The sequence below is a fragment of the Pleurodeles waltl genome, unplaced genomic scaffold (assembly GCF_031143425.1).
Source record: "Pleurodeles waltl isolate 20211129_DDA unplaced genomic scaffold, aPleWal1.hap1.20221129 scaffold_86, whole genome shotgun sequence".
Taxonomy (NCBI): domain Eukaryota; kingdom Metazoa; phylum Chordata; class Amphibia; order Caudata; family Salamandridae; genus Pleurodeles; species Pleurodeles waltl.
In genome coordinates, this window is record NW_027150400.1 from 1,161,648 (window position 1) to 1,179,970 (window position 18,323).

General features: G+C 48.2%; 6 non-coding genes across 6 annotated transcripts; all 6 read left to right on the top strand.

Annotated features, from left to right (window-relative positions):
- The first annotated feature begins 1,865 nt into the window (after positions 1–1,865).
- TRNAE-CUC (transfer RNA glutamic acid (anticodon CUC)) lies at positions 1,866–1,937 on the top strand. Its single transcript has one exon. It is a non-coding gene; the product is annotated as a tRNA-Glu (tRNA).
- A 3,117-nt stretch (positions 1,938–5,054) lies between these two features.
- On the top strand, positions 5,055–5,126 carry TRNAE-CUC (transfer RNA glutamic acid (anticodon CUC)). Its single transcript has one exon. It is a non-coding gene; the product is annotated as a tRNA-Glu (tRNA).
- A 3,108-nt stretch (positions 5,127–8,234) lies between these two features.
- TRNAE-CUC (transfer RNA glutamic acid (anticodon CUC)) lies at positions 8,235–8,306 on the top strand. The gene has a single exon. It is a non-coding gene; the product is annotated as a tRNA-Glu (tRNA).
- A 3,110-nt stretch (positions 8,307–11,416) lies between these two features.
- TRNAE-CUC (transfer RNA glutamic acid (anticodon CUC)) lies at positions 11,417–11,488 on the top strand. The gene has a single exon. It is a non-coding gene; the product is annotated as a tRNA-Glu (tRNA).
- Positions 11,489–14,597: 3,109 nt separating this feature from the next.
- Positions 14,598–14,669, top strand: TRNAE-CUC (transfer RNA glutamic acid (anticodon CUC)). The gene has a single exon. It is a non-coding gene; the product is annotated as a tRNA-Glu (tRNA).
- Positions 14,670–17,785: 3,116 nt separating this feature from the next.
- On the top strand, positions 17,786–17,857 carry TRNAE-CUC (transfer RNA glutamic acid (anticodon CUC)). The gene has a single exon. It is a non-coding gene; the product is annotated as a tRNA-Glu (tRNA).
- The last annotated feature ends 466 nt before the right edge of the window (positions 17,858–18,323 follow it).

Sequence of the window (18,323 nt, forward strand, 5' to 3'; positions counted from 1 at the left end):
GGCGCTGTGTTTAGCAATAACTTACGAAACTTGCGATTTAAAAGCTCATGCTGGAAAGTTCCTTGTGTGTCCAAACTACAGAAAGCAAATAAAATGCCAAGATACCTCTTGTGATTACCGTTCCTGCTAGGGAGAGAGTTGGTGGTTTTGTCCAGAGGCAGCTTTGACTAGATATAAAATAGCGTAGAGGGTTCATGTGCCTGACGCAAAGAACAGAACCATATCTAATGTGGAGAGCTGTCTGGATAGTCAAGCAGCTATCCAGCTCTTTAAAACAAATCTAATCTATGTGAGAGGGGCTATGGATAGATGAGGGGCACATTTGGCGGGTGGCAGTGAGTGAATCCGAGTAGGTGGTGATGGAGTGAAGGGGGTTGGGGGGTGCCAAAAAAGACTGTCTTCCAGCCACCAGGGCTACAGCCGGCCCTGCTGCTAGCAGGCAAAAATCTGGGCTCTCTCTGGCAGGAAGATTAATGAGAAGAGTTGTGTTGCCATTTTGATTGTTGCCTGAAATCTGTAAAGGGAAGGAACTCTGCAGCAGGTTGTATTAAATGTTAAGTTGAGACTAAGCAGAGCGCCCCCCCCCCCCTGAGGTGGGTGCCCCCGTGCATGTGAGCGAGCAGTGCGAGTGCAACAGTTGCAGCATCCTTAAGCCAGCTCTGCCCCCCCGTGTGGGTGGGAAGGAAGTGAGAAATGGAAAAACTCAGACGCTTGGCACAGAGAGGGCGGGTTGGACAGAAGAAGGAGCTGCTCAGCACACACAAAAATATCTCTTCCTACTTAGTATAGTGGAGAGTGTCCCTGCCTGGGAGACTGGGGTTCAATTCCTCCACTTGGAAACTGCCTCTTCTTTTAAAGGCTTAAACCTACATTTTCAGAGCACCAGCAATCAATATTTACTTCAAATACCGTTTACAATCTCACACTCATACTACAGAGTACGCCCATTTTTCTTTCATCCACACACCTCCTCCAAATCGAAACATTTATTCATGCCATCAAGTACCTTTCAAAATCTAGCACCCACAATTTGGACCTAAGACTCTTTTTCACAACCATTTCTCCCTTTTCATTTAAACTTCCTGCCTACTTCCTTGAAAAAGGAAAGGTGGAATCAAGGATTTTTCATGAGATAAAAAGGAAAGTACTGCATGATAAAAAAAATGCATTTAAGCTATTTTGTTTTCTCACACTAAGTAAATGAAATGTTGGGGCACACTCTGAAGGAGGAATTGTTTTATAGGAAGGTGAAACCTTTTATCTTTAGATAAAGTGTAAAGTTGTATAATTTACAGACACACTGAGAAAGGAAAACAAGCAGTGACCCGGACGTGCCCACCCACTAATCTCATCAGAGCTTTTCTAGTTCCGAGGTTCTTCCATGACTATCGAAAGCAGGTCATGTGTTACACTGCATTGTGGGACTCGTAGTTCTATACACAGCATTGTAAAAGAGGAGTGCAGGTCCCAGCACCTTAAGTAAAAGCCTGCACATGTAGAGCTGGAGATGCCTGCGTTGACCTGGGAAAGCTAAGAGCTGCCCTCCTATCGGGGCTCTGAGAAGAAGCACTGATCGTCCCTTTAATTGTACTTCTGAATTTTCCTGCTAGTTAAGTGTGTAAGTGCTATTACTGCTGAAGGATGGGATGTCTTATGAGGGTGTGCTAGGTCTTGGAGAGCTGTAAAGTGTGAAGAGTTGTGAGTGCATTTGAGGTGCAGTCAATTTCTTTCTTCATGCTGTGCCTGAAAATGGTGTGTCCTTGCATGTCTGCTTTAATTTTCCTGTAATAGGAAATGGGATCCTGAGTAGCCTGCTGACCAGTTCTTGTTTCTATATTGGGTGGTGGTGGACGACCTGTGCCTGCTCCCTGGTGGTCTAGTGGTTAGGATTCAGCGCTCTCACCGCCGCGGCCCGGGTTCGATTCCCGGTCAGGGAACGCGCAGTTCCTTACACTTTTTACTTCTACACTTACATTTCTTATAGGAAACCTTTCATTTTACACTTTTCATGGATTCAAACACATTAGGAAACCTTTCAATTACAAATGCTTCATTACCACTAGTTCTTCTTTAATTGACTTTTCTCACAATATCACACAGCTTTCTCACAGCTCTTTTTTTCACTCCAAATAACATCTGAAAGCACTCCATCTTGCTGTGATCAGCTGAGAGCTCCAGAGCTCCAGAGCTCTTGCTTGTCCACATAGTGACTGCAAGATGTCTCCAGGGGGCACATTTCCCTGCTGCACCAGGAATACCCTTTGTAAGTGTCAGCGCAGTGTGTATAAGATTGGGGTTGCCTCCTTTCTTAGAACCTGAATTTCACAGCTTTTCTCAATATTTTTACCAGCCTGGAATTAAACGTACAGACGAGGTAGTTCAAAAAACACAGCCAGGTGGCAGCCCTACTAAGGAGGAAGTCCTGCCCCAGGACAGCACAGACCAAACCTTCTGCCTTCTGGCTGGACTTAAAATGTCCCTTTAGCCCCTGCCCCATAAGGCCTCTGACGGCGGGCACCTGCCTCAGGTGACTTCGGTCAGAAGGCCACTCCTTACTTCAGGCGCCAGCTGTCCCTTCAGGAGCCTCAGGGGAGGATAGCCTTGGCCGCGCCACACGCTGACCTTGACGGCAAGCGCTCGCATGGATGTCACCTAGGGGTCACCAGGGGTCGCAAGGGGCAAGCCAGATGTCGCAGCGGGCCCCTCCCCCATATGGCCTCTGACAGCGGGCCCCTACCTCAGTTGGCGCCAGTCAGAACGCCACTCCTTCTTTAAGGTGGCAGCTGTCACTTCAGGAGACCTCAGATAGGATAGCCTGGGCCGAGCCACACACTGACCTTGCTGACCTCGACAGTAGGCACTTACATGGATGTCATTTAGGGTTCTCCAGGGGTTGCATGGGGCAAGCCAGGAGTTGCAGCGGGTCCCTGCCCCATAAGGCCTCTGACAGTGGGCCCCTGCCTCAGGTGACTTCAGTCAGAAGGCCACTCCATCATTAAGGGAGCAGCTGTCTCTCCCGGAGTCCTCAAATAGGATAGCCTTGGCCACGTCACACACTGACCTCAACGGCATGACAATTTCATGGCGATGCAAAACTGCCACTCAGGGCCGGGTTTAGGGAGGTGCGAGCAGTGCGGCCGCACCGGGTGCTGACCAGGATTGGAGTTGCTGACCTCGGGGGGCGCTGTGTTTAGCAATAACTTACGAAACTTGCGATTTAAAAGCTCATGCTGGAAAGTTCCTTGTGTGTCCAAACTACAGAAAGCAAATAAAATGCCAAGATACCTCTTGTGATTACCGTTCCTGCTAGGGAGAGAGTTGGTGGTTTTGTCCAGAGGCAGCTTTGACTAGATATAAAATAGCGTAGAGGGTTCATGTGCCTGACGCAAAGAACAGAACCATATCTAATGTGGAGAGCTGTCTGGATAGTCAAGCAGCTATCCAGCTCTTTAAAACAAATCTAATCTATGTGAGAGGGGCTATGGATAGATGAGGGGCACATTTGGCGGGTGGCAGTGAGTGAATCCGAGTAGGTGGTGATGGAGTGAAGGGGGTTGGGGGGTGCCAAAAAAGACTGTCTTCCAGCCACCAGGGCTACAGCCGGCCCTGCTGCTAGCAGGCAAAAATCTGGGCTCTCTCTGGCAGGAAGATTAATGAGAAGAGTTGTGTTGCCATTTTGATTGTTGCCTGAAATCTGTAAAGGGAAGGAACTCTGCAGCAGGTTGTATTAAATGTTAAGTTGAGACTAAGCAGAGCGCCCCCCCCCCCCCCTGAGGTGGGTGCCCCCGTGCATGTGAGCGAGCAGTGCGAGTGCCACAGTTGCAGCATCCTTAAGCCAGCTCTGCCCCCCCGTGTGGGTGGGAAGGAAGTGAGAAATGGAAAAACTCAGACGCTTGGCACAGAGAGGGCGGGTTGGACAGAAGAAGGAGCTGCTCAGCACACACAAAAATATCTCTTCCTACTTAGTATAGTGGAGAGTGTCCCTGCCTGGGAGCTGGGAGACTGGGGTTCAATTCCCCCACTTGGAAACTGCCTCTTCTTTTAAAGGCTTAAACCTACATTTTCAGAGCACCAGCAATCAATATTTACTTCAAATACCGTTTACAATCTCACACTCATACTACAGAGTACGCCCATTTTTCTTTCATCCACACACCTCCTCCAAATCGAAACATTTATTCATGCCATCAAGTACCTTTCAAAATCTAGCACCCACAATTTGGACCTAAGACTCTTTTTCACAACCATTTCTCCCTTTTCATTTAAACTTCCTGCCTACTTCCTTGAAAAAGGAAAGGTGGAATCAAGGATTTTTCATGAGATAAAAAGGAAAGTACTGCATGATAAAAAAAATGCATTTAAGCTATTTTGTTTTCTCACACTAAGTAAATGAAATGTTGGGGCACACTCTGAAGGAGGAATTGTTTTATAGGAAGGTGAAACCTTTTATCTTTAGTTAAAGTGTAAAGTTGTATAATTTACAGACACACTGAGAAAGGAAAACAAGCAGTGACCCGGACGTGCCCACCCACTAATCTCATCAGAGCTTTTCTAGTTCCGAGGTTCTTCCATGACTATCGACAGCAGGTCATGTGTTACACTGCATTGTGGGACTCGTAGTTCTATACACAGCATTGTAAAAGAGGAGTGAAGGTCCCAGCACCTTAAGTAAAAGCCTGCACATGTAGAGCTGGAGATGCCTGCGTTGACCTTGGAAAGCTAAGAGCTGCCCTCCTATCGGGGCTCTGAGAAGAAGCACTGATTGTCCCTTTAATTGTACTTCTGAATTTTCCTGCTAGTTAAGTGTGTAAGTGCTATTACTGCTGAAGGATGGGATGTCTTATGAGGGTGTGCTAGGTCTTGGAGAGCTGTAAAGTGTGAAGAGTTGTGAGTGCATTTGAGGTGCAGTCAATTTCTTTCTTCATGCTGTGCCTGAAAATGGTGTGTCCTTGCATGTCTGCTTTAATTTTCCTGTAATAGGAAATGGGATCCTGAGTAGCCTGCTGACCAGTTCTTGTTTCTATATTGGGTGGTGGTGGACGACCTGTGCCTGCTCCCTGGTGGTCTAGTGGTTAGGATTCAGCGCTCTCACCGCCGCGGCCCGGGTTCGATTCCCGGTCAGGGAACGTGCAGTTCCTTACACTTTTTACTTCTACACTTACATTTCTTATAGGAAACCTTTCATTTTACACTTTTCATGGATTCAAACACATTAGGAAACCTTTCAATTACAAATGCTTCATTACCACTAGTTCTTCTTTAATTGACTTTTCTCACAATATCACACAGCTTTCTCACAGCTCTTTTTTTCACTCCAAATAACATCTGAAAGCACTCCATCTTGCTGTGATCAGCTGAGAGCTCCAGAGCTCCAGAGCTCTTGCTTGTCCACATAGTGACTGCAAGATGTCTCCAGGGGGCACATTTCCCTGCTGCACCAGGAATACCCTTTGTAAGTGTCAGCGCAGTGTGTATAAGATTGGGGTTGCCTCCTTTCTTAGAACCTGAATTTCACAGCTTTTCTCAATATTTTTACCAGCCTGGAATTAAACGTACAGACGAGGTAGTTCAAAAAACACAGCCAGGTGGCAGCCCTACTAAGGAGGAAGTCCTGCCCCCGGACAGCACAGACCAAACCTTCTGCCTTCTGGCTGGACTTAAAATGTCCCTTTAGCTCCTGCCCCATAAGGCCTCTGACGGCGGGCACCTGCCTCAGGTGACTTCGGTCAGAAGGCCACTCCTTACTTCAGGCGCCAGCTGTCCCTTCAGGAGCCTCAGGGGAGGATAGCCTTGGCCGCGCCACACGCTGACCTTGACGGCAAGCGCTCGCATGGATGTCACCTAGGGGTCACCAGGGGTCGCAAGGGGCAAGCCAGATGTCGCAGCGGGCCCCTCCCCCATATGGCCTCTGACAGCGGGCCCCTACCTCAGTTGGCGCCAGTCAGAACGCCACTCCTTCTTTAAGGTGGCAGCTGTCACTTCAGGAGACCTCAGATAGGATAGCCTGGGCCGAGCCACACACTGACCTTGCTGACCTCGACAGTAGGCACTTACATGGATGTCATTTAGGGTTCTCCAGGGGTTGCATGGGGCAAGCCAGGAGTTGCAGCGGGTCCCTGCCCCATAAGGCCTCTGACAGTGGGCCCCTGCCTCAGGTGACTTCAGTCAGAAGGCCACTCCTTCATTAAGGGAGCAGCTGTCTCTCCCGGAGTCCTCAAATAGGATAGCCTTGGCCACGTCACACACTGACCTCAACGGCATGACAATTTCATGGCGATGCAAAACTGCCACTCAGGGCCGGGTTTAGGGAGGTGCGAGCAGTGCGGCCGCACCGGGTGCTGACCAGGATTGGAGTTGCTGACCTCGGGGGGCGCTGTGTTTAGCAATAACTTACGAAACTTGCGATTTAAAAGCTCATGCTGGAAAGTTCCTTGTGTGTCCAAACTACAGAAAGCAAATAAAATGCCAAGATACCTCTTGTGATTACCGTTCCTGCTAGGGAGAGAGTTGGTGGTTTTGTCCAGAGGCAGCTTTGACTAGATATAAAATAGCGTAGAGGGTTCATGTGCCTGACGCAAAGAACAGAACCATATCTAATGTGGAGAGCTGTCTGGATAGTCAAGCAGCTATCCAGCTCTTTAAAACAAATCTAATCTATGTGAGAGGGGCTATGGATAGATGAGGGGCACATTTGGCGGGTGGCAGTGAGTGAATCCGAGTAGGTGGTGATGGAGTGAAGGGGGTTGGGGGGTGCCAAAAAAGACTGTCTTCCAGCCACCAGGGCTACAGCCGGCCCTGCTGCTAGCAGGCAAAAATCTGGGCTCTCTCTGGCAGGAAGATTAATGAGAAGAGTTGTGTTGCCATTTTGATTGTTGCCTGAAATCTGTAAAGGGAAGGAACTCTGCAGCAGGTTGTATTAAATGTTAAGTTGAGACTAAGCAGAGCGCCCCCCCCCCCCTGAGGTGGGTGCCCCCGTGCATATGAGCGAGCAGTGCGAGTGCAACAGTTGCAGCATCCTTAAGCCAGCTCTGCCCCCCCGTGTGGGTGGGAAGGAAGTGAGAAATGGAAAAACTCAGACGCTTGGCACAGAGAGGGCGGGTTGGACAGAAGAAGGAGCTGCTCAGCACACACAAAAATATCTCTTCCTACTTAGTATAGTGGAGAGTGTCCCTGCCTGGGAGACTGGGGTTCAATTCCTCCACTTGGAAACTGCCTCTTCTTTTAAAGGCTTAAACCTACATTTTCAGAGCACCAGCAATCAATATTTACTTCAAATACCGTTTACAATCTCACACTCATACTACAGAGTACGCCCATTTTTCTTTCATCCACACACCTCCTCCAAATCGAAACATTTATTCATGCCATCAAGTACCTTTCAAAATCTAGCACCCACAATTTGGACCTAAGACTCTTTTTCACAACCATTTCTCCCTTTTCATTTAAACTTCCTGCCTACTTCCTTGAAAAAGGAAAGGTGGAATCAAGGATTTTTCATGAGATAAAAAGGAAAGTACTGCATGATAAAAAAAATGCATTTAAGCTATTTTGTTTTCTCACACTAAGTAAATGAAATGTTGGGGCACACTCTGAAGGAGGAATTGTTTTATAGGAAGGTGAAACCTTTTATCTTTAGATAAAGTGTAAAGTTGTATAATTTACAGACACACTGAGAAAGGAAAACAAGCAGTGACCCGGACGTGCCCACCCACTAATCTCATCAGAGCTTTTCTAGTTCCGAGGTTCTTCCATGACTATCGAAAGCAGGTCATGTGTTACACTGCATTGTGGGACTCGTAGTTCTATACACAGCATTGTAAAAGAGGAGTGCAGGTCCCAGCACCTTAAGTAAAAGCCTGCACATGTAGAGCTGGAGATGCCTGCGTTGACCTGGGAAAGCTAAGAGCTGCCCTCCTATCGGGGCTCTGAGAAGAAGCACTGATCGTCCCTTTAATTGTACTTCTGAATTTTCCTGCTAGTTAAGTGTGTAAGTGCTATTACTGCTGAAGGATGGGATGTCTTATGAGGGTGTGCTAGGTCTTGGAGAGCTGTAAAGTGTGAAGAGTTGTGAGTGCATTTGAGGTGCAGTCAATTTCTTTCTTCATGCTGTGCCTGAAAATGGTGTGTCCTTGCATGTCTGCTTTAATTTTCCTGTAATAGGAAATGGGATCCTGAGTAGCCTGCTGACCAGTTCTTGTTTCTATATTGGGTGGTGGTGGACGACCTGTGCCTGCTCCCTGGTGGTCTAGTGGTTAGGATTCAGCGCTCTCACCGCCGCGGCCCGGGTTCGATTCCCGGTCAGGGAACGCGCAGTTCCTTACACTTTTTACTTCTACACTTACATTTCTTATAGGAAACCTTTCATTTTACACTTTTCATGGATTCAAACACATTAGGAAACCTTTCAATTACAAATGCTTCATTACCACTAGTTCTTCTTTAATTGACTTTTCTCACAATATCACACAGCTTTCTCACAGCTCTTTTTTTCACTCCAAATAACATCTGAAAGCACTCCATCTTGCTGTGATCAGCTGAGAGCTCCAGAGCTCCAGAGCTCTTGCTTGTCCACATAGTGACTGCAAGATGTCTCCAGGGGGCACATTTCCCTGCTGCACCAGGAATACCCTTTGTAAGTGTCAGCGCAGTGTGTATAAGATTGGGGTTGCCTCCTTTCTTAGAACCTGAATTTCACAGCTTTTCTCAATATTTTTACCAGCCTGGAATTAAACGTACAGACGAGGTAGTTCAAAAAACACAGCCAGGTGGCAGCCCTACTAAGGAGGAAGTCCTGCCCCAGGACAGCACAGACCAAACCTTCTGCCTTCTGGCTGGACTTAAAATGTCCCTTTAGCCCCTGCCCCATAAGGCCTCTGACGGCGGGCACCTGCCTCAGGTGACTTCGGTCAGAAGGCCACTCCTTACTTCAGGCGCCAGCTGTCCCTTCAGGAGCCTCAGGGGAGGATAGCCTTGGCCGCGCCACACGCTGACCTTGACGGCAAGCGCTCGCATGGATGTCACCTAGGGGTCACCAGGGGTCGCAAGGGGCAAGCCAGATGTCGCAGCGGGCCCCTCCCCCATATGGCCTCTGACAGCGGGCCCCTACCTCAGTTGGCGCCAGTCAGAACGCCACTCCTTCTTTAAGGTGGCAGCTGTCACTTCAGGAGACCTCAGATAGGATAGCCTGGGCCGAGCCACACACTGACCTTGCTGACCTCGACAGTAGGCACTTACATGGATGTCATTTAGGGTTCTCCAGGGGTTGCATGGGGCAAGCCAGGAGTTGCAGCGGGTCCCTGCCCCATAAGGCCTCTGACAGTGGGCCCCTGCCTCAGGTGACTTCAGTCAGAAGGCCACTCCATCATTAAGGGAGCAGCTGTCTCTCCCGGAGTCCTCAAATAGGATAGCCTTGGCCACGTCACACACTGACCTCAACGGCATGACAATTTCATGGCGATGCAAAACTGCCACTCAGGGCCGGGTTTAGGGAGGTGCGAGCAGTGCGGCCGCACCGGGTGCTGACCAGGATTGGAGTTGCTGACCTCGGGGGGCGCTGTGTTTAGCAATAACTTACGAAACTTGCGATTTAAAAGCTCATGCTGGAAAGTTCCTTGTGTGTCCAAACTACAGAAAGCAAATAAAATGCCAAGATACCTCTTGTGATTACCGTTCCTGCTAGGGAGAGAGTTGGTGGTTTTGTCCAGAGGCAGCTTTGACTAGATATAAAATAGCGTAGAGGGTTCATGTGCCTGACGCAAAGAACAGAACCATATCTAATGTGGAGAGCTGTCTGGATAGTCAAGCAGCTATCCAGCTCTTTAAAACAAATCTAATCTATGTGAGAGGGGCTATGGATAGATGAGGGGCAAATTTGGCGGGTGGCAGTGAGTGAATCCGAGTAGGTGGTGATGGAGTGAAGGGGGTTGGGGGGTGCCAAAAAAGACTGTCTTCCAGCCACCAGGGCTACAGCCGGCCCTGCTGCTAGCAGGCAAAAATCTGGGCTCTCTCTGGCAGGAAGATTAATGAGAAGAGTTGTGTTGCCATTTTGATTGTTGCCTGAAATCTGTAAAGGGAAGGAACTCTGCAGCAGGTTGTATTAAATGTTAAGTTGAGACTAAGCAGAGCGCCCCCCCCCCCCCCTGAGGTGGGTGCCCCCGTGCATGTGAGCGAGCAGTGCGAGTGCAACAGTTGCAGCATCCTTAAGCCAGCTCTGCCCCCCCGTGTGGGTGGGAAGGAAGTGAGAAATGGAAAAACTCAGACGCTTGGCACAGAGAGGGCGGGTTGGACAGAAGAAGGAGCTGCTCAGCACACACAAAAATATCTCTTCCTACTTAGTATAGTGGAGAGTGTCCCTGCCTGGGAGACTGGGGTTCAATTCCTCCACTTGGAAACTGCCTCTTCTTTTAAAGGCTTAAACCTACATTTTCAGAGCACCAGCAATCAATATTTACTTCAAATACCGTTTACAATCTCACACTCATACTACAGAGTACGCCCATTTTTCTTTCATCCACACACCTCCTCCAAATCGAAACATTTATTCATGCCATCAAGTACCTTTCAAAATCTAGCACCCACAATTTGGACCTAAGACTCTTTTTCACAACCATTTCTCCCTTTTCATTTAAACTTCCTGCCTACTTCCTTGAAAAAGGAAAGGTGGAATCAAGGATTTTTCATGAGATAAAAAGGAAAGTACTGCATGATAAAAAAAATGCATTTAAGCTATTTTGTTTTCTCACACTAAGTAAATGAAATGTTGGGGCACACTCTGAAGGAGGAATTGTTTTATAGGAAGGTGAAACCTTTTATCTTTAGATAAAGTGTAAAGTTGTATAATTTACAGACACACTGAGAAAGGAAAACAAGCAGTGACCCGGACGTGCCCACCCACTAATCTCATCAGAGCTTTTCTAGTTCCGAGGTTCTTCCATGACTATCGAAAGCAGGTCATGTGTTACACTGCATTGTGGGACTCGTAGTTCTATACACAGCATTGTAAAAGAGGAGTGCAGGTCCCAGCACCTTAAGTAAAAGCCTGCACATGTAGAGCTGGAGATGCCTGCGTTGACCTGGGAAAGCTAAGAGCTGCCCTCCTATCGGGGCTCTGAGAAGAAGCACTGATCGTCCCTTTAATTGTACTTCTGAATTTTCCTGCTAGTTAAGTGTGTAAGTGCTATTACTGCTGAAGGATGGGATGTCTTATGAGGGTGTGCTAGGTCTTGGAGAGCTGTAAAGTGTGAAGAGTTGTGAGTGCATTTGAGGTGCAGTCAATTTCTTTCTTCATGCTGTGCCTGAAAATGGTGTGTCCTTGCATGTCTGCTTTAATTTTCCTGTAATAGGAAATGGGATCCTGAGTAGCCTGCTGACCAGTTCTTGTTTCTATATTGGGTGGTGGTGGACGACCTGTGCCTGCTCCCTGGTGGTCTAGTGGTTAGGATTCAGCGCTCTCACCGCCGCGGCCCGGGTTCGATTCCCGGTCAGGGAACGCGCAGTTCCTTACACTTTTTACTTCTACACTTACATTTCTTATAGGAAACCTTTCATTTTACACTTTTCATGGATTCAAACACATTAGGAAAGCTTTCAATTACAAATGCTTCATTACCACTAGTTCTTCTTTAATTGACTTTTCTCACAATATCACACAGCTTTCTCACAGCTCTTTTTTTCACTCCAAATAACATCTGAAAGCACTCCATCTTGCTGTGATCAGCTGAGAGCTCCAGAGCTCCAGAGCTCTTGCTTGTCCACATAGTGACTGCAAGATGTCTCCAGGGGGCACATTTCCCTGCTGCACCAGGAATACCCTTTGTAAGTGTCAGCGCAGTGTGTATAAGATTGGGGTTGCCTCCTTTCTTAGAACCTGAATTTCACAGCTTTTCTCAATATTTTTACCAGCCTGGAATTAAACGTACAGACGAGGTAGTTCAAAAAACACAGCCAGGTGGCAGCCCTACTAAGGAGGAAGTCCTGCCCCAGGACAGCACAGACCAAACCTTCTGCCTTCTGGCTGGACTTAAAATGTCCCTTTAGCCCCTGCCCCATAAGGCCTCTGACGGCGGGCACCTGCCTCAGGTGACTTCGGTCAGAAGGCCACTCCTTACTTCAGGCGCCAGCTGTCCCTTCAGGAGCCTCAGGGGAGGATAGCCTTGGCCGCGCCACACGCTGACCTTGACGGCAAGCGCTCGCATGGATGTCACCTAGGGGTCACCAGGGGTCGCAAGGGGCAAGCCAGATGTCGCAGCGGGCCCCTCCCCCATATGGCCTCTGACAGCGGGCCCCTACCTCAGTTGGCGCCAGTCAGAACGCCACTCCTTCTTTAAGGTGGCAGCTGTCACTTCAGGAGACCTCAGATAGGATAGCCTGGGCCGAGCCACACACTGACCTTGCTGACCTCGACAGTAGGCACTTACATGGATGTCATTTAGGGTTCTCCAGGGGTTGCATGGGGCAAGCCAGGAGTTGCAGCGGGTCCCTGCCCCATAAGGCCTCTGACAGTGGGCCCCTGCCTCAGGTGACTTCAGTCAGAAGGCCACTCCATCATTAAGGGAGCAGCTGTCTCTCCCGGAGTCCTCAAATAGGATAGCCTTGGCCACGTCACACACTGACCTCAACGGCATGACAATTTCATGGCGATGCAAAACTGCCACTCAGGGCCGGGTTTAGGGAGGTGCGAGCAGTGCGGCCGCACCGGGTGCTGACCAGGATTGGAGTTGCTGACCTCGGGGGGCGCTGTGTTTAGCAATAACTTACGAAACTTGCGATTTAAAAGCTCATGCTGGAAAGTTCCTTGTGTGTCCAAACTACAGAAAGCAAATAAAATGCCAAGATACCTCTTGTGATTACCGTTCCTGCTAGGGAGAGAGTTGGTGGTTTTGTCCAGAGGCAGCTTTGACTAGATATAAAATAGCGTAGAGGGTTCATGTGCCTGACGCAAAGAACAGAACCATATCTAATGTGGAGAGCTGTCTGGATAGTCAAGCAGCTATCCAGCTCTTTAAAACAAATCTAATCTATGTGAGAGGGGCTATGGATAGATGAGGGGCACATTTGGCGGGTGGCAGTGAGTGAATCCGAGTAGGTGGTGATGGAGTGAAGGGGGTTGGGGGGTGCCAAAAAAGACTGTCTTCCAGCCACCAGGGCTACAGCCGGCCCTGCTGCTAGCAGGCAAAAATCTGGGCTCTCTCTGGCAGGAAGATTAATGAGAAGAGTTGTGTTGCCATTTTGATTGTTGCCTGAAATCTGTAAAGGGAAGGAACTCTGCAGCAGGTTGTATTAAATGTTAAGTTGAGACTAAGCAGAGCGCCCCCCCCCCCCCTGAGGTGGGTGCCCCCGTGCATGTGAGCGAGCAGTGCGAGTGCAACAGTTGCAGCATCCTTAAGCCAGCTCTGCCCCCCCGTGTGGGTGGGAAGGAAGTGAGAAATGGAAAAACTCAGACGCTTGGCACAGAGAGGGCGGGTTGGACAGAAGAAGGAGCTGCTCAGCACACACAAAAATATCTCTTCCTACTTAGTATAGTGGAGAGTGTCCCTGCCTGGGAGACTGGGGTTCAATTCCTCCACTTGGAAACTGCCTCTTCTTTTAAAGGCTTAAACCTACATTTTCAGAGCACCAGCAATCAATATTTACTTCAAATACCGTTTACAATCTCACACTCATACTACAGAGTACGCCCATTTTTCTTTCATCCACACACCTCCTCCAAATCGAAACATTTATTCATGCCATCAAGTACCTTTCAAAATCTAGCACCCACAATTTGGACCTAAGACTCTTTTTCACAACCATTTCTCCCTTTTCATTTAAACTTCCTGCCTACTTCCTTGAAAAAGGAAAGGTGGAATCAAGGATTTTTCATGAGATAAAAAGGAAAGTACTGCATGATAAAAAAAATGCATTTAAGCTATTTTGTTTTCTCACACTAAGTAAATGAAATGTTGGGGCACACTCTGAAGGAGGAATTGTTTTATAGGAAGGTGAAACCTTTTATCTTTAGATAAAGTGTAAAGTTGTATAATTTACAGACACACTGAGAAAGGAAAACAAGCAGTGACCCGGACGTGCCCACCCACTAATCTCATCAGAGCTTTTCTAGTTCCGAGGTTCTTCCATGACTATCGAAAGCAGGTCATGTGTTACACTGCATTGTGGGACTCGTAGTTCTATACACAGCATTGTAAAAGAGGAGTGCAGGTCCCAGCACCTTAAGTAAAAGCCTGCACATGTAGAGCTGGAGATGCCTGCGTTGACCTGGGAAAGCTAAGAGCTGCCCTCCTATCGGGGCTCTGAGAAGAAGCACTGATCGTCCCTTTAATTGTACTTCTGAATTTTCCTGCTAGTTAAGTGTGTAAGTGCTATTACTGCTGAAGGATGGGATGTCTTATGAGGGTGTGCTAGGTCTTGGAGAGCTGTAAAGTGTGAAGAGTTGTGAGTGCATTTGAGGTGCAGTCAATTTCTTTCTTCATGCTGTGCCTGAAAATGGTGTGTCCTTGCATGTCTGCTTTAATTTTCCTGTAATAGGAAATGGGATCCTGAGTAGCCTGCTGACCAGTTCTTGTTTCTATATTGGGTGGTGGTGGACGACCTGTGCCTGCTCCCTGGTGGTCTAGTGGTTAGGATTCAGCGCTCTCACCGCCGCGGCCCGGGTTCGATTCCCGGTCAGGGAACGCGCAGTTCCTTACACTTTTTACTTCTACACTTACATTTCTTATAGGAAACCTTTCATTTTACACTTTTCATGGATTCAAACACATTAGGAAACCTTTCAATTACAAATGCTTCATTACCACTAGTTCTTCTTTAATTGACTTTTCTCACAATATCACACAGCTTTCTCACAGCTCTTTTTTTCACTCCAAATAACATCTGAAAGCACTCCATCTTGCTGTGATCAGCTGAGAGCTCCAGAGCTCCAGAGCTCTTGCTTGTCCACATAGTGACTGCAAGATGTCTCCAGGGGGCACATTTCCCTGCTGCACCAGGAATACCCTTTGTAAGTGTCAGCGCAGTGTGTATAAGATTGGGGTTGCCTCCTTTCTTAGAACCTGAATTTCACAGCTTTTCTCAATATTTTTACCAGCCTGGAATTAAACGTACAGACGAGGTAGTTCAAAAAACACAGCCAGGTGGCAGCCCTACTAAGGAGGAAGTCCTGCCCCAGGACAGCACAGACCAAACCTTCTGCCTTCTGGCTGGACTTAAAATGTCCCTTTAGCCCCTGCCCCATAAGGCCTCTGACGGCGGGCACCTGCCTCAGGTGACTTCGGTCAGAAGGCCACTCCTTACTTCAGGCGCCAGCTGTCCCTTCAGGAGCCTCAGGGGAGGATAGCCTTGGCCGCGCCACACGCTGACCTTGACGGCAAGCGCTCGCATGGATGTCACCTAGGGGTCACCAGGGGTCGCAAGGGGCAAGCCAGATGTCGCAGCGGGCCCCTCCCCCATATGGCCTCTGACAGCGGGCCCCTACCTCAGTTGGCGCCAGTCAGAACGCCACTCCTTCTTTAAGGTGGCAGCTGTCACTTCAGGAGACCTCAGATAGGATAGCCTGGGCCGAGCCACACACTGACCTTGCTGACCTCGACAGTAGGCACTTACATGGATGTCATTTAGGGTTCTCCAGGGGTTGCATGGGGCAAGCCAGGAGTTGCAGCGGGTCCCTGCCCCATAAGGCCTCTGACAGTGGGCCCCTGCCTCAGGTGACTTCAGTCAGAAGGCCACTCCATCATTAAGGGAGCAGCTGTCTCTCCCGGAGTCCTCAAATAGGATAGCCTTGGCCACGTCACACACTGACCTCAACGGCATGACAATTTCATGGCGATGCAAAACTGCCACTCAGGGCCGGGTTTAGGGAGGTGCGAGCAGTGCGGCCGCACCGGGTGCTGACCAGGATTGGAGTTGCTGACCTCGGGGGGCGCTGTGTTTAGCAATAACTTACGAAACTTGCGATTTAAAAGCTCATGCTGGAAAGTTCCTTGTGTGTCCAAACTACAGAAAGCAAATAAAATGCCAAGATACCTCTTGTGATTACCGTTCCTGCTAGGGAGAGAGTTGGTGGTTTTGTCCAGAGGCAGCTTTGACTAGATATAAAATAGCGTAGAGGGTTCATGTGCCTGACGCAAAGAACAGAACCATATCTAATGTGGAGAGCTGTCTGGATAGTCAAGCAGCTATCCAGCTCTTTAAAACAAATCTAATCTATGTGAGAGGGGCTATGGATAGATGAGGGGCACATTTGGCGGGTGGCAGTGAGTGAATCCGAGTAGGTGGTGATGGAGTGAAGGGGGTTGGGGGGTGCCAAAAAAGACTGTCTTCCAGCCACCAGGGCTACAGCCGGCCCTGCTGCTAGCAGGCAAAAATCTGGGCTCTCTCTGGCAGGAAGATTAATGAGAAGAGTTGTGTTGCCATTTTGATTGTTGCCTGAAATCTGTAAAGGGAAGGAACTCTGCAGCAGGTTGTATTAAATGTTAAGTTGAGACTAAGCAGAGCGCCCCCCCCCCCCCTGAGGTGGGTGCCCCCGTGCATGTGAGCGAGCAGTGCGAGTGCCACAGTTGCAGCATCCTTAAGCCAGCTCTGCCCCCCCGTGTGGGTGGGAAGGAAGTGAGAAATGGAAAAACTCAGACGCTTGGCACAGAGAGGGCGGGTTGGACAGAAGAAGGAGCTGCTCAGCACACACAAAAATATCTCTTCCTACTTAGTATAGTGGAGAGTGTCCCTGCCTGGGAGCTGGGAGACTGGGGTTCAATTCCCCCACTTGGAAACTGCCTCTTCTTTTAAAGGCTTAAACCTACATTTTCAGAGCACCAGCAATCAATATTTACTTCAAATACCGTTTACAATCTCACACTCATACTACAGAGTACGCCCATTTTTCTTTCATCCACACACCTCCTCCAAATCGAAACATTTATTCATGCCATCAAGTACCTTTCAAAATCTAGCACCCACAATTTGGACCTAAGACTCTTTTTCACAACCATTTCTCCCTTTTCATTTAAACTTCGTGCCTACTTCCTTGAAAAAGGAAAGGTGGAATCAAGGATTTTTCATGAGATAAAAAGGAAAGTACTGCATGATAAAAAAAATGCATTTAAGCTATTTTGTTTTCTCACACTAAGTAAATGAAATGTTGGGGCACACTCTGAAGGAGGAATTGTTTTATAGGAAGGTGAAACCTTTTATCTTTAGTTAAAGTGTAAAGTTGTATAATTTACAGACACACTGAGAAAGGAAAACAAGCAGTGACCCGGACGTGCCCACCCACTAATCTCATCAGAGCTTTTCTAGTTCCGAGGTTCTTCCATGACTATCGACAGCAGGTCATGTGTTACACTGCATTGTGGGACTCGTAGTTCTATACACAGCATTGTAAAAGAGGAGTGAAGGTCCCAGCACCTTAAGTAAAAGCCTGCACATGTAGAGCTGGAGATGCCTGCGTTGACCTTGGAAAGCTAAGAGCTGCCCTCCTATCGGGGCTCTGAGAAGAAGCACTGATTGTCCCTTTAATTGTACTTCTGAATTTTCCTGCTAGTTAAGTGTGTAAGTGCTATTACTGCTGAAGGATGGGATGTCTTATGAGGGTGTGCTAGGTCTTGGAGAGCTGTAAAGTGTGAAGAGTTGTGAGTGCATTTGAGGTGCAGTCAATTTCTTTCTTCATGCTGTGCCTGAAAATGGTGTGTCCTTGCATGTCTGCTTTAATTTTCCTGTAATAGGAAATGGGATCCTGAGTAGCCTGCTGACCAGTTCTTGTTTCTATATTGGGTGGTGGTGGACGACCTGTGCCTGCTCCCTGGTGGTCTAGTGGTTAGGATTCAGCGCTCTCACCGCCGCGGCCCGGGTTCGATTCCCGGTCAGGGAACGTGCAGTTCCTTACACTTTTTACTTCTACACTTACATTTCTTATAGGAAACCTTTCATTTTACACTTTTCATGGATTCAAACACATTAGGAAACCTTTCAATTACAAATGCTTCATTACCACTAGTTCTTCTTTAATTGACTTTTCTCACAATATCACACAGCTTTCTCACAGCTCTTTTTTTCACTCCAAATAACATCTGAAAGCACTCCATCTTGCTGTGATCAGCTGAGAGCTCCAGAGCTCCAGAGCTCTTGCTTGTCCACATAGTGACTGCAAGATGTCTCCAGGGGGCACATTTCCCTGCTGCACCAGGAATACCCTTTGTAAGTGTCAGCGCAGTGTGTATAAGATTGGGGTTGCCTCCTTTCTTAGAACCTGAATTTCACAGCTTTTCTCAATATTTTTACCAGCCTGGAATTAAACGTACAGACGAGGTAGTTCAAAAAACACAGCCAGGTGGCAG